At 39.6% G+C, this 12,515-nt stretch overlaps 1 long non-coding RNA gene across 4 annotated transcripts in view; it reads right to left on the bottom strand.

Moving 5' to 3' along the window:
• Positions 1-12,515, bottom strand: part of LOC118820134 — a 104,553-nt gene that overhangs the window by 15,853 nt on the left and 76,185 nt on the right. For 2 of the 4 annotated variants that reach the window (XR_005008235.1, XR_005008234.1), the window contains one exon: positions 4,875-5,382. The exons of the other annotated variants lie outside the window; for them this stretch is intronic. This is a non-coding gene — a long non-coding RNA (uncharacterized LOC118820134). Of the gene's footprint in view, positions 1-4,874; positions 5,383-12,515 lie in introns of those variants that run through there. 4 annotated transcript variants of the gene reach the window in all.

Raw genomic sequence — 12,515 nt, 5'->3', positions numbered from 1 at the left:
TGAGGCCGCCGTCTAGCCCCCTCCTCGAGGGAAGGCTTGTGTGTCCAGTCTGCCTGGGTGAACACTTCCTTCATGCATGGGTGGATGCTGCTGAGCTTTCTGCATGTTGCATCAGCCAGGGTGGTCTATTTTTACTGTTTATTTTGAACATGTTTTCTTTTTTCCCATTCCAAATTGTTTCACAGAGGAGAAAGAGCTTTTAGAGGAAATAAATAAGAGAAGAACAAAGCCTATTGGTGCTAGAATTAGGCAATACAGTCTAGATTTTAAAAAGACATCTCAGGAACTATTATTTAAAGATTTAATTACTTTAACTAAAAACAACTTGCAAACTATTCTTAACTGTAATGTTGAATTTATGGTGCCTTTTTGCTACTGCCTACCCTCTGTTTCTTTGCAGGTTCTTTGTTCTATTTTCAATTATTTGTTTGGTTTTTATTCTTATATTTTGTTGTATCTTTAGGATTCATGTGTTTTCTACCCTTATGTTGTAGTTGTTTTTATATCTTATTTCGGGCTCCCAACACTCACAGTAGTTATAACAGGAAAGGGTCAATGCAGAGGCAGGCAAGAACACACTAGGTGAATCCATAACAAGAAAACTTGTTTACATGTTCAGAGAACAGAATAGAGTTGTGTATAGAAAGGATCACTTCTGGTTTGTACAGTATTTTCAAAGACACACTGGAAGTATTTCATGTTTGGCATTCATTTCTGGCATACAGCAGTGAGCCACACTGAGAAACAACTTCAGCAGCCAGGAGTTCAATTTCACTGATCAAGGACAAGAACAGTGCCTGACTCTGAGGAGAACTGGACCTCTAATCATACAGTCTCTGGACCATAAGACTGCAGACCAAGACTCTGGAATCTGCTGGTCCCGAGACTACGATGACTATAAGGTGTTTTGAAACATAATAATTGAGCACAATGTGTGTGAGTCTACATTGGTAATGTTTATAAGTCTACATCATTAAAGGTTTTTTTTTCTGATTTCTCCATTGTGGCTGGCCTAATACTCTTTTTATTTACCCCTCTTAACTATCAGTTGAGCCTTAGAAACCCACATAAAAACCCAGTGCAATTTGTTTATTTCCCATTTGTAACTCACCCAAACAAACTGGGGCACTCTTTCAAAATGTTGATTCCAAAATTACATTTGATACCACGCTTGTGTTTCTAAATACAAGAGATGTTTTATTCTTATTTGAATTTGGAGACCAGACAGTCTATTTTTGCAGACATAAAAGCATTCTTTATGTTTTTGCCACTTGTTTGTTATTTAATGAGATTAAAACAAACAGAAATAAGTTAAAAGTTCTGCAGACTTGAAGCTATTGACGAAGAATGCATTTAAAAAAAATAATTCAGTTCTTTACTTAACTAACTATGCAGTTCACAGTTTGTATATGTGTAATTACAGTATATTTACATAGTACAACAAAATGACAGTAATCACTCGAGTTCTATGGGTTAAAGCTACTATAGCTAGGCTAACTTAGCAACTGTTTCCTAGCTTACCTAGAGTTTCAGCCTCAAGGCTTTCAAGGACACTATATGCAAACAGGCATGTTATCTTGTTCTAAAGATTATCTGAATATTTGCTCATTTTTATAAAAGTGTAATTTAAATAACCTTTCAAACTAGACTCCACAGGCATGATGAGCTAATGTAGAAAGCACCAAAATGCCTGTGTACACTGGTGAACCACTGCTCTACCAATAGCAGATCACAGGAAGCAGCACTGCGCATCACTGCTAAAATAAGTCAACGTGTCTGACTTTGGTCTTCATCTCAGACTGGGTTCTGAGTTGGTCTGAAGTCACCCTCTCTGTTGTGCTACCACTGACAAACCACAATACAGCAGTAGAACTTAACACTAATTGATACCGATACTATTCAAGGTCCTCAGGCCAAGTTAGGTCAACATAAAGCCTCAAAAATATCCACAGAAAACTGTAGAAAACACCTAAAGTTTGTGTAATATCCTAAAGGCATGCCTGTTCCTCATTGTCCAAATGCTCTCCTGTCGTCCCTGCAGGATCTCGTCCTCACTGCCCACCTGTTGCTGGCCCACTGGCCCTAATGATGCCAGGCTTTGAAGAGCTGTGCAGGGGGTTTGCTTTCCTTTGTGGCAACTCATAATGAAAGGGAAACACATCAAAAAGCACACGTGAGTGCCAGCTCTGCTGGAGGAGACAACAGCGTGCCATGGAGTGAGACACCTCGGCCCAGGAGCTGACACACTCCTGAGACAGCTATGAGGAGGAACGAACGGGCATGTGTGTGTATGAGCATGTATGTGTGTGTCATTGTTTTGTCTGGCAAAGCCCCTGCTGCAAACAAACAGTCATGCGTGAGCAGGGAAAGAATTAGAATAGAGGGGGAGGTGATACCAGCAAATGTAAATCTTTCATCACTCTCAGTCAGAGCTGTAAGACAAGAGATTAAACACCGTCTCACATCCCTGGAGCGACGTCTCTCTGAGATCACTCGGCTCAGAATGGGTTCTTTATGGTGGCGCTGGCATAAAGGCATTGGAAGAGTGCATCCGTCCAATTCTTAACGCAAAATTATTTCTATTTTAAACAACAAGTGGGTGGGCTATTGATAAAAGATGGTAACCGGTTTGTATGATTGGGGATTCAAAGTTGGTGTCTGGGCGGTGGACCAGAGAGGTGCTAGTATAAGGATCCTAGATAGAACCAGCCTGTCTTTGTGCACTTAGTCACCTAATCCCTCAGACTGATGCTCAGATTGACAACTCTGTGCTTCTTTTAGTCTGAGTGTTCTTATCAGAGATGAGGACTCAAGTCAGTGACTCGGATTCAAGTTGCATGTTGACCTGACTTGTGACTTAACTCAGACTTGCACTTAACTGACTCGAGACTTAAGACTCGCGAAAAAAGCTTAAAAGATAAGGTTTTGTTTCCAACCTTATAAGTGTGACTTGTAGTGAATTTACATTGTTGACTTCGCAGCTGTAGTCACTGGTGCGATGCAGAGTGCTTCCTTTTTTCTTTTTCTTTAAACCATCTGCAATAAGTGAACTTAACCCCTTAAAATCCCAGGCTTATTATGTACTAAGGCTTACTATTCAGTAACTATTGGGAAGTGTGTGTAATAACACGCTGGGCCTGTTGGTGGGCCCTGGCCATTTAAGGGGTTAAGTGAACTATCTGCAATGAATGACTTTACCACACAATTCAACACTCACACACTCAAAGAAGACTCACACCCCACAGACTTGAGACTAGACTTAGATGCACATCAAGCAAATTGCTGTCATATAGACCAATAAAGTGTAACATCACATTTCTTTAACATTTGTTCTGAGCCACTGGATGTGTGTTTTTCTTAATACTGATTGTCTTTGCATTTAACTAAAATTGAAGGGTGCTGTAGTGTGATTGTACTGTACTATGAGTACTGAGTGCTGAGGGCTAGGAGAAAAGCATAAATGTTGAGAGGAAAAAGGTGGAGACAGGAAGATGGGGAAATGTGAAACTTTCACTATAAGATTAGACTTTATGTAGAGATGGCGTGATTTTCTCTCAAATACAACATGCACAATAATCCCATGCAGAACAGAACACCAACCCCAAGCATATGAACCTAAAAAGAAGTGTACAATCTTTGTTGAGAGATGATGTGGTCTTTCTCTCAAACTCTCTCAAACAAAAAGTTTCTGTATTTACCTGGATTCAGCCCTCCAGGACCAGAAATAGACACCCTTGTCAAATCATCACTTCAGCACTCAAATCAGCCAATAAGTCTGACTTCAGTGTTCATCTCACAGTGTCACAACACTGCTCTGACGTTCCGCTCTCAGCTGCACAACCATGGACTATACAGCATGTACTGTTCTGTTTATAGTACAGCATATTACGGAGAGGTGGTGCGGTCTTTTTCTATAACTTCAGTTATTTTCAAATTCAGCTTCTTTATTGACCTGTCTGTGAAACAAAAAATCACTTCATATTTGTGCAGTATTTTTCAATAAGCATTTCATTTTTTGCTTAAAGGACATAGACCATTGAGCCATTTTTGCAAACAACTACAGCCAGGAGCCCTTGTTCCTCAAAGAAAGTGGCAGATTGTTTTCAAATTGAATCTATAAAAGATTGGGTCTGAGCAGTGCTAGATCCCTGATCCCACAGTCTTTGGACCAACAGAGTCCAGCCTTGGTCTTCACTCTGACTGGTTTAATTATGTCACCTTGAATTGAATCAGGTTGCCTGATGTCTGGTTCCTTTTACTGAAAAACATGTTCCGCAGTCCATGTGACAAAACCAAATACTTTGCTATTGTTCATCTGCTGCAACAACAATACAAGCATCTGTACAGTCTCAAATGTAACAACAGGAAGTTTAGGCAGAGAGTACAGCACTAATATCCACAGAGAAAAGCATGCTTTGAGGGTGAATTTCCTCATTTAATGAAGATCATCATAGAAATGCATTTCCATCAGTTTGGAAGCGAACCGAGACCCTCAATTTTTAGTGGATCATGGTTCAGTTGTTTAGTGCACCACTTGGACTGTTCACACATGTTAAAATGGACCAAACTAAGAAGAATGTTCAGTTAGTCTACACCAAACAACATAGGTGGGAAAGTGCCTTTAGCTTGTAAGAAATGCAAGAATTTCTTCTAAAGTAATAAGACATTAATAATAAGCAATAATAATAAGACACATATTAAGTTGAGCTGTCCCAGGGGTGTCCAGCTTAGGTCCTGGAGGGCCTTAGTCCAGCACAGTTTGGTTATTTCCCTACTCAAACACAGCTGATCCAACTCAGCAGTTAGTAACCATGTTTAGTAGGCAAGTCTGATGAGGAAAATCTTCAAACTGTGCTGCATCCAGACCCTCAGAATTGGACACCTTGCTATGTCATCACTTCAACACTCAAATCAGCCAATAAGTCTGATTTTGATGTTCATCTCATGCTCTCATATATCCTCTGTTACGCTCACTACTGCACAACCACAGACTATCTAGCTTTCACCTTCCTGTTCTATATTACAGCTCATACAAGAGAAGAGAAATCACATGTAAAAACAGAACAACCCCAGGCGTGTAAACCTCCTAAAGACCGTTTAGACACAAACAGCGCTTCCGCTCCTCACGCTGCTCCTATGTGTACATCCTCTCGAACAGTCAGAGTACAGCACGTGGTTTCAGTAACAGAAGTGGTGATCCTCAGCGGTGGTGTAAACATGTTGATCTGATGTAGACCGTCTGTGCACTCTCACTGCAGGTGCCTGTGGCACCTCTGCATCTCTCCGCAAACATCCTGTTTGACTAACGCGGCAGGCTGTTCAGATGGGGTCGTGTCTTCCTCAGGAAGAGGCCCTGTTACAGCCTGCTTCCAGGGGTGTAACCTAAGGGGGAATGAGGGGACACATTCCCCAGAGCAGAAAAGAAGTAAACTGATCACCCTCAATACAAGGTTACATAAATATTACAGGAAAGCAGAAAACATATTTTTGAAACATTTCATGCCACCTGCTTGTGACTGATGTGTCAGGAGATTTTAGATAGATACATTATGAGCCAGAGAGACAAGAGCTAAAATGACACTTCAAGGACACAACTGTTTCACTTCAGTGGCCATCTGCACCAAAATAACCAAAACTTCTAGTTCAGGCTCACGAAATCACATCTGGTTTCATTGAAACAACACTGTTTCACAGTAAAAAAAAAATGTGTATAATAAAATATATTTTAATAAAACACCTGCTGGTATTTTGATGTAAGATTACTAACAATATAGCATCACTGCATCAAAACATTGTAGCTCCAAAATAGTAACTTAGAAACAAAAAAAATCATTAAAATTATTGAACACTTAATTTTAAATGAAAGTTATTGGAAGAGGGTTTTTTGCCAAGCAAAGCAATTTGGAGCATTTCATTTACTCTGTTCACCATGATAATTTAAAACATTATAAAGGACAGCTGACATTTTCAATTTCTGTAACAAACAACAAAAATGGATATGGGTTTTGTTTCTGAAAGCGATGACATACCGCCTGGTTTCTGCTTGTATTTTTGACATAGGATCATAGATGATATATATATGCACATACAAAAGTTTATTTATTTATTCTTTTATTTTTTTTCCTTTTAACCTTCATTTTTACTTTTGCACTTTTGCGCTGGTAGGATGCCATAATCTTTGCTTGCAATGACCTATACAATCCATGGACAGATGTCTATCACCATTAGCTTTCTGGTTTTCTTCTTTACCTGCGGCACTCACCAAGAATCAGCCCCTTCAATACATCAGTTTCGCATTTTGATGCCTCCTATACAGAACATAGGATGATTTCCACATGCCCTTACACACTGCAATCAATCCTGAGTTGTGCTCTTTGCTTGTGATCTGCACAATATAACGCCTCACCCCGTGACATCTGAACTCCAGCATGTGGAAAACATGCTAAGCCTCATGGAGTTGAAGTTGAATATGTTAAAAATTCCTCCTCGACCGCGGCCAAGCATTAAAAATGCATCCAACCCTGGCCTACAGTATGCAAAGTCCAGGATCAGTGCAGAGTTCACCAAACGAGAGCTTAGTGAACATGTGTTTTTAGCAGCTGTGGTTGTTATTCTTGAAACATCTCGGTAATGTGGGTCTTCTATAATTGACAATGATCTTAATTACGGTAACAGTCAAACTATTACCTTATTAAATGTATGCTTTTCATAACCTTAAAGACAATTTAATTTAAATGCTTATGCTTATAATGTTCTTCTCTGATTGTATGTTAGAAAATGTCTCATTTGTGTGTTGGTTTGTAAATCAGTGGTGTAGCCAGAATTTCATTTTAAAGGGGTGCTGGTCAGAGGTTGAGGGGGTCAGAGACTGTAATCAGAAACATTTTTGAATATTAAACACAACACACGATTGCTTTCCTCACATTTAAATGGCTAACCTTATTTACTAGAACAACTGCCAGCAAACTGAAGAAGCTGGCCTTCTCATTTGGCAGCTTCTTATTCAAATGTTCCGCTCCACCTTAAATAGTACAGCAGTCAACTGTTGCACTGTTGGCATTGAAATATCAGATAAGAATACGAAACCAGCTTCAACCTCATATACCACTGAGGGTAAAGGCTAGGTATCCAGAGTCTAACCTTTTACAGCACTAGGAGTAGATGTTTACAGCAAGTGGTACTTATTTTCAAAGTACTTATTCTTGTTTTCTTTACCAGTCAGCTACTACTACTTGCTAGCTAGGTTGCAATATGAATTAGGCGCAGCTTAGCTAATTTCATCAGGAGAAACAGGAGTGTGTTAATGTGTTAACAAATAGCATCTTTGCATGAGAAAATATGTCTTTCTGTGCCTTTTTGTGTGACCGACGATAGCATGTGGCTGTGTAAACATATCGTCCACCATGAAATTGTGATCTAAGAAGAGCATTATCAATCTCTTACATATTTAAAGTGGAAACAAATCACAAGTATGCAATAACTGGCCAAGACAACCTCATATTGTGTAACATTTTCATTGGTACTGGAGATTTCGGGCCCCCTGTAGCTACGGCCCTGATGTAAATACTCAAGTGAAGGCCCAGTGTGCTTCATATCAAGGAGATAATGCACAGGGATTGAAGTGCACTGCACTGTACTGTACAGCAGGACACTTTCCCAGAGTCCAAACAAACGGCCACACACGTGTGAAAAGGGCAGACAGAGCATCAGGCATGTGTGCATGAGTGTCGGTATGTATGTGAGTTTATGAGGAATCAGTGCTGGCCACTGATTAGGCTTTGTCTGGGAAGAGTGTGCTCCTGTTGCTTCGCTTCCTGCCCTGCCCTGGCCCACTCGGCATGGTTCTGGACATGCATACACACACACGGGCCACACATAGATTCTTGTCAACACCCGGCATGCCACCTGATCCATCCCCTCCTCGCACACACACGAAACCCCCTTCGTTGAAGAAACTCAATGACCTGACAGACTGGGCCTGCCGGCTATGTATAATCACACACAGACATTCGCATGCACACACATACACACACACACACACACACACACACTCCTCTCTCTGTGTCTGACTCCCTCAGGCAGACTACTGTTGACAGGCACTTCCCCGACTGAGTCACCCAGATAACCAGAGCACTCCAAAACAAAAACAGCCAGTCAGAGACACACACACACATGCAGGCACACACATATACACATACACAGGTTTGTATTTATACAATGTCAGGGTGTGATGTCATGCATATGTTCCATATGCATACATTTAATTTACACTGAGGACACTAGGGAAATGTCCCCACCACTTTTTGTAAGTGTAGTGTGGTTACAGCAGAAACAAACACAGAAACACACACACACACACGCAGATCCAAATATGTCACTAAGACCATGTAGAGAAGAGTCTTCGTTCATTCCTCACCATTAGATTGACACATGACAGTCAGCTACATAGTGCTTTAACAAAAAATGGCTCAGTGAAAAAGCTAAAATTTACTCACTTACACTGAATGTAGACAATCAGCCAAAACACAATACTGGAGCTACAAGGCTTACATTGCTAACACTAGATGTCAATAGTCACCCAAATCTTTTTAGTAAATACATCCACAAAACTTCTCTCAACCCACTCAAACCACAGTCAGTCATCATTTAGGTTGCACTTTCATTTATGTTGCACCTGAAGGTGTAGTTTAGGACAAAGTGAACTGTAAAAAAGAACAAAACCTCTGAATGCTGTGGGCAGACATCTTACACAAAAAGTGTTGTGCCGAAATTCAACAGATCGTTGCACGTAGACATGCAAATGCAGGCATATGGGTGCTACCAAGTACATTTGCAATTTCTGTTCCTCCTTTTTATTTACATTTTTTGGTGAATAAACTGTGTATCTTATAAACTTGTAACCTTGAAGATGTACTAACATATTTTCACTTAGAAAATCAACAAATCATTTGACCAGGGGTGTTCAAACTTTTGCATACAACTGTATATGCTTTTAAATAAAAACAATAGAAATCACAAGTCTAATCTAGCGTTTATATGCCTGCATGACGTGTGCACAGGAAGGGGAGTCGGTTTTTATATATACAATAAGTCATACTGTGTCCTAAACCACACCAGCGAGCGTTAATGAAGACCTGGATGTGGACTGAGCAGGTTGAGAATAGTTTTTGGGTTGTATTTACGGAAAATATTTGGGTGACTATTGACTACTAGTGTTTGGACACCAAACATATCTTGGCTGATCCACTACATCTGGGATAAGTGGAAAGTTATGTAAATTAGATGTATTTTTACACTGTTGTGTATCTGCACTCTATGTAGTCCTGTGTGATGTCCTGCTGTTGTGTGTTGCCCCATGTGGCCTGAAGAATGATGTTTTTGTGCCAGTACATACAGGTTATATTGGGGAATCACAATAAAGACCAATTGACTCACTTGACTTGACTTGACAATGTTAATTTCCTCTTCTTCCATCACTATTGGGTTTGCTATGTTATGTTAGCACCATGCTAATGGTGGTGTACTTTCCACTCTGGGTTTAATACTACACAGCTCTAGACTACACATGGACATTTGAACATACGGTCAGGGAACATATTGTATACTTCATATGTTATAGTTGTCGTTCAGTGAATATTTCAAATATTTCAACTTTAATTCTGTCTCTAATATTGCCAGATTAGCCTGTAGCCTGTTAGGCCTGTTGTACTTACACACAGTTAGTGACTGCAAACATACATGTATTTGTGAGATCCTGCATGTTTTTTCTCCTCCAAGCCGGGTGTGATGTGAGTTTTCACCTTTTTTGAGTATGTAAAAAGCTTGGGACCACTTCACCTTCTGCCATGCTGTATCTGCATTCTCTGTGATTGTTTACATCAGCAGCTCTCATCCGAGCAGAAACGGAAAGTAACATGTGAGCAGAATGTGACAGAGTAGTGAGAGCTTGTGAAACCAGAGCTACTTTGCATATCTACAAAATCTCTAGTGAAACCGTGACTGAAATGCAGTGACGGTATTTCAGAGTGTGCACAACATTAGTGCGTACACTGAATCTTACAGAATACCCAATTATTGAATACCTTATCCAAAGCCTTAACCTCAATAACAAAATGAAAAAGATTTTTCATTCCAATTTATAGTTTATAGCTTTTGTATAAAGCACTTTACAAAGATAGGACCATTTTATATAGGTTACAAATGTTTTTCTGCAAAGTCAGGACATTTTTGTCCTAAAAATGTATGAAAACACACACATGCACAAACACACATATATGCACACACACACACACACACTACACATGCACTGGGGGAACTCCAAAACACCCACAGCAGCATGTCCGTTTCTTTTTGAGCATATCATGGCTCACTCTGTTAATAGCAGTAGTCGATCACTCACTGCACAGCTTAGATACAGCAGCTCACAGCAAGTGTTAAAGCACATCTGTTTCTGTGAACTCCAGACAAGACAGAGTTGTCAAAAAAGGGAGAAAATGTGCCTTCAGCTATTGAATGGGAACTGGTTTGGAACAGTTCTCATGATGGGGTAGGATGACGGCCTCAGAAGTTCACATGCTGTCACGTTGCAGCACTCTTCAGATTTCTGCCCTAAAAAATTTATGCTGATGAGTCACAACCTCTTAGACATTCAGTCGTGAGAAAGTTGATCAGGAGATACAGCTCTGCATTTCTTAAACACTGCATAGGCATATGTTACAAATGACAAAATAAGCAGGCTACAATCCTCTCAGTTGACATTATGACTGGAGTCAGCCACAAGTTGTCTCAGCAATTCCACAGTGTAACATTAATTATGATCTATGACACCATTCTTCATACCATATAAATACTGTATATACGGGTGTATGTATATATATATATATACATACAGCTGTTGTCAGCTGTTGGTTTTTCACCGTATTCCATGCCCACAGTCATGTGTGTATATATATTATATATATTATATATATATATATATATATATATATATATACATGACTGTGGGCATGGAATACAGTGAAAAACCAACAGCTGACAGAAGGAATGAGATACTTTTTAAATTATACTGTACTTATGATCCATTTGGGGAAACTGTTTGGGGCCAGTGTGACTGCAGACTCTATGAATTGCCAGCAATTATCTATTTAGCCATTTTATTAAGGCTCTTTCATGAACAAAAGTGAACTAGTCTATGTAATGTTGAATAGATTTCAGTTCCAAAGAGGAAGTTAAAAAGCACATCTTTCTTCAAACTGTAATTATTTCAAATACATTGTCATGTCCAAGTAAAGACAGTTCTATATAAGACACATAAAGAAATAGCTTGACCAAAATCAAATTTACACCATTTTTTTTTACAAATGCAGTAGATAAACCAAAACATGTTTAGTTTCTGAAGTTGGCTTCCTTGGTTTTGGACTGGAGTTACAAGGCTAATGTAGCTAACAAGTAATGGAAGCTTATAGAGTACCAATTAGCACCGTGCAATCTGCACACCTGAATCGTTACATCATTTTATCACACATCATGTTGTTAAGCAATCTCAACTATGCTTGTTTATGTGGTTGCTGACATTATATGATATACTGTTATATTCAGGCTCTGCCCCTTTGCTCTCAAGATGGTACAAGTGCCCTATTGGTTGGTGCGTATAATAAACATATTTTATATATTGTATCCATTTCAGTGAGACTCAGCTCAGTCTTGCCCCAAGAAAATGCCTTGTGGGTTCAGTTCTCTGGTACAGTACCCACCTCCATTCCAAAAAGTGGTTATTTTGGAGCAACAATCCATGTTGGCAGTGAAGAGTGTTAATAACTCGTGAAGTTAACATCACGTTTTCACAACACCAAGTTTTCAAGACTCTACGGAGCTCTTAAATGGAGTTATTACTGGATTCAAAATAGTGATTAAAAAGTGATTAAATGCAGTGAGTAATGCCATGGCTTTGTATGCTATGACTGGAGTTCAAATCCCTACAGTGCTTTTGGCTGCCATTTGAAAAACTCTTAAGAGTATGCTTGGTTTTATCTGAAATATGATTACACTGTGTCTCTTGATAAGAGTAATTGCAATAAAACCTAAATCAAATGAGGTTTAATTTACATTCATGTTGCTCTTTTTTGCCCTTGAGCCCCTGCCCCCCAAAATGTCTGTGCATTACAAATGGACAAAAGTACAAATAAAATTCAGATTCTTTAGCTATGTGATATACTTTTTGCCCAAAAGCTATTTTTGCACTAGACTGGCCAAGCAATTGGGCAGTCAGAATAATGTGATTAGGATGGTGAGGTTTTTTTATCAACACTATGTGTATCACAGCTGTTTTCTATTCAGAGACTAGGCCCTATTCTGTGAGAGGGAAGCGAACAGGGTGGTCGTGAATTGGTAGGAAGGTACACAGTTGCTTTGTCTTGCTTTTAGACACAAATACCATCTGAAATACTGGCTGTTGCTCATGTGAAAGGATGAGGGTGTCATTTGGAGCCAGAGCGGAGATGTCAGAGCAAGCTGTA

This window comes from Colossoma macropomum, unplaced genomic scaffold (assembly GCF_904425465.1).
Source record: "Colossoma macropomum unplaced genomic scaffold, Colossoma_macropomum, whole genome shotgun sequence".
Classification (NCBI taxonomy): domain Eukaryota; kingdom Metazoa; phylum Chordata; class Actinopteri; order Characiformes; family Serrasalmidae; genus Colossoma; species Colossoma macropomum.
The sequence above is the reverse complement of the archived record's forward strand: the minus strand, read 5'-3'. Positions and strand labels throughout refer to the sequence as shown.